This window comes from Myotis davidii, unplaced genomic scaffold (assembly GCF_000327345.1).
Source record: "Myotis davidii unplaced genomic scaffold, ASM32734v1 scaffold647, whole genome shotgun sequence".
NCBI lineage: Eukaryota > Metazoa > Chordata > Mammalia > Chiroptera > Vespertilionidae > Myotis > Myotis davidii.
The window spans coordinates 574168-578148 of NW_006298634.1; positions in this window are offsets into that span (position 1 = coordinate 574168).

The following is a 3981-nucleotide window of genomic DNA, read 5'->3' on the forward strand; positions in this document are numbered from 1 at the left end:
GGCCCACAGAGGGAGACGACCAGTAGCAGCAGTGGGGGGGGGGGCAGTGAGCAGGCGGTGCCAGGTTGGCCAAGGTGGGTGCCAGCAGAGGCCCCCTGATTGCCCCACCAGTCGCCCCACAGATCAGCCCTAATCGCTATCCAGGCCTAGGGACCCTACCCATGCACAATTTTCATGTACCGGGCCTTTAGTCTATATAATAAAAGCCTAAGCGACTGTTAGGGCAGAACAACTAGAACGACTGGTCAATATGATGTGACCTGATCACCAGGGGAAGACGCTCAATGCAGTAACTGCCCCTTGGTGGTCAGTTCACTCCCACAGGGGTGTGGCCACACAGCCAGAAGCCGGGCTCACAGCTGGTGAGCACAGTGGTGGTGGCAGAAGCCTCTCCCGCCTCCATAACAGTGCTAAGGATCAGCGAGCTGAGAAGTAAGAGCCTGCGGTAAGTAGTGAGCAGGCAGGCAGTAAGGAGCAAGGGATTCCAGATTGTGAGAGGGATGTCTGTCTGCTGGCTTAGGCCCAACCCCTGAGGGGATCGGGCCTAAGCCATCAGTCATACATCCCCCGAGGGGTCCCAGCCTGCAAGAGGGTGCAGGCCAGGCTGAGGGGACCACCTCCCCAGTGCATGAATTTCATGCATGTGGCCTCTAGTACAGTATATAGATGCTGAATCAGGATTTTACACTTGAAACATACATTTTATTAACCAATGTCACCCCAATAAATTGAATTAAAAAGTATATTCCATTAAAAAATCAGTATTAACCATGTAAAAATATTAAAAAAGTAAAAATGGAGAGAAAGCATCATGTGACGTTTGTGGGGATGAAATGAGTTAACATGTATAAACCTTTCAAAACAGTGCCTGGGACATAGTAACTATAAGCTGACATTATTATTATTATTCCCCTAAGGAAGTGAGAAATTAACCTCAGAATCTCCAATAAGATTATCCAGGATGGAGACCTAAGTTTAGCTTTAGCAGCCCAACTAATAGTTTACTAAAACACCAAGTCAAAATTTGGGATCTTTTTTTTAATAAGATAATTTGGCCTTAGTTCATAATGGTTACACTACTTCTGGTAAGACTTTATGCATTCCATTTTCTGTTCCTCTCAAGTGCCAATGAAAAGATTTCATATTCAAAATTGTATTATTTATTACTTTACACTGTGACTTATAACAGTAAATCTATCAAGGTTTAAAAGTTTAAGTCAATAAAATACTGCCTATATTCCGACCACAACTTTCAAAAAACACATAATGCAGAAGGCATGATATTTAAATTCTTCGGCAGTATATTGAAGAATGATATTCCAAATTGTATTATTCGCACAATGAATCAATAGAGCTGAACTTTTAAAAATGTTGAAATAAAGAAAGTGATTTTCCGTGCTCAAGGCTCTTGCTTAATTGTGTGCATTAATGTAAGTGCATGAAAGCAAATCACACCTTATTTTTTAACTTTAAAGACAATAAATAAGCTACTTTTTTTTTTTTTTTAGTGAAAATGAATATGTGTCCTCATTCAATGCTCTACTTTCTCAGTTGCCCTGTGGTGGGAAGCGGGTGTTTGCCCAGATGAATGGAGATTATTCTCCATAGAGGGTTACTCGTTTAGGTAATCATGTTTCTGGAAGGAAGTCAGGTGACTTCCTTTGGTGTGTAGGACAAGGAACCAAGAGTATAAAACATTTTCTTTTTCTTGGCATGGCTGGTGGTTAAGCAGAAAAGAAACACCTGTTTCTGGTATTGTTTCCTGGCCTCTTACCCACTTTCCCATCTTTCATATGAACAGTTTGAATATATACTCAGGTCACTTTTGATGGGTAACTCATGAAGTTAGTGGTTATTACCATTTATGCAATATCTGGGACAAAGATAACACAAAAGAAGTGACAGGGAACCATCTATCCCTTCATCTTTGATGCCCCCAAAGGTTCCCCTATGTCTGATGACACAAGGGTACAAAGTGAGTTATCAGCATGTGTCATCGTAAGGCAAGGTGGGTTTGGCTCATGACTTCCTCTCTCGAGGCTCTTTTATTAAATAAAATCAGTAATGTTGGTGTTGGATTGCAGTAAGACACACCAGACATGATTCTGACTCTGAATGAACTTACCTTCCAGTTGAGAAGGTAAAATGTGTTCATGTAAGCAGTGATTTGTGAGAATTGATAGTACGAAACCTTCTGCAAGGTGGATTGTATTCAAGGACTAAATGAGTAAGTTTTATCCATTTGGGGAAGAAAAGAGAGAGGTTTGAGGTAGCTTCTTCTTCTTCTTCTTTTTTTTTTTTTGAGGAAAGAATAGCCAGTGTGTAGGATAGATATAGCAAAAGAGACCAGAATGGAAGGGGGAAGGACATTGTAAAAATACACAGAAAGGTCAGAAAACACAAATAAAGATTGTTGGTCACCTGGCTGGTTGTGCTGGTTGATTTATGAGACTAGGCGGGATAAGTGAATCTAGAAAGGTATAGAGGGTGAAATTTTAGAGATCTCTGAATGAAGAACAAAATAATTCAAAATTTATTCTATCAGCCAGAAAGAATAAATTGAAAGCTTGTGAGCAGTAGAATATGTAAAAACCTGTGCATTTTTTTTTAATAGGAGCATTTGGTGGTGACAATATGCAAAAATTTTCTGCTAACTTTTGCATTATATTTTCTTTTTTGTATTACATTTTCTACAAGTATAGTTGTATTAACAGTGGAAGCAAATTAAGAAATTAAAATAATGAATGTATGAGAAATCTATATTTTAGACAAAACAATGTGTTAGTGGGTGTATAGGATAATTAGATGTATTGGGGTTGGGGAAGTCCCAGGTAACTCTATGTCCGTCTTGAAGTTCTTCCTGTTATTGTCTCTGAACTCTGAGAGTTACTTTATGTCATAAAACAGTTATGAAGTAGCAGTCAGTAGGAATACTATGATCAAAGACTTTCTGAAAAAATTGAAAAATCTGCCACACATGCAACCAACTGAATGTATTCCACTTATAATAAATTAGGTTTCCTAAACAGGTCTCCTACTAAAACTTATTGCAACTAGCATTTTGTTGCTATGACAACCTAGAACAGCAATTGGAAACGAGAACATGAAAGGTGAGACAGAAAAGACAAATAGTTCATGTTTAGCTAGCTGGCATTCCTTTTTAACTTTTACAAATTCAGGGAGGAATTTAAAATTCTCATCATGTTAAACAATGAATAATTCCCCCACTAAAATTATATAAATCTAGGATTGCTGTTACATTTGCATCCTTTGTTGCTTATTAAAGAAGATGGATGGCCTCTCCTCCATTTGATCTGAATCCGAAAAGCCTTTTTCATCTATTTGAGATTTGATTGCTTTTGGTAGATTCCGAACATTTTGGCCCTTCGCTTAGGATATTAGAACTATTTCCTGATTGAAGCTATGGGTTTCAGAGCGTGTTTTATGAACCCTAAGGGTTTCACAAAATATCTCTATGGTTTCTTTGGAGGGAGGCAAGGGCATTGTGGCCACTTGACTTAGGTGTTTTCTGTTTCTTTTAGGTTTCACTTCAACACCTCACTAGGAACCGCAATTGCAAAACAAAAAGTTCGGGGTGATTTGATAAAAAAACTATAAAAATATTTTAAATCTGAACAATTTTTTTTCACATGAATGTCATATAACCATTTGAACATAAATGGCACGTTTTTATTTATAAGAGATCCTCAATAAAAATGTGGTTATATTAGAATTCAGAAAGGTAAAACACTGGTAGTCCTTAAAAGAATGGAAAGATGAACATTTTGGGGATTAAAGATGAAGGCATGTATTATTTCCTGTCTCTTCTTTTAATTATATTATCTTTACCTCAGATGTTACATAACCGGTTACCAACAACCAGTTACTTTCATTGAAGTCAACATTTATCAAATTCCTAATGCGAGGCATTGGGATGCAGGATATTTTATAACTGGGTAACTGCCCTAAAGGAGATTGAGG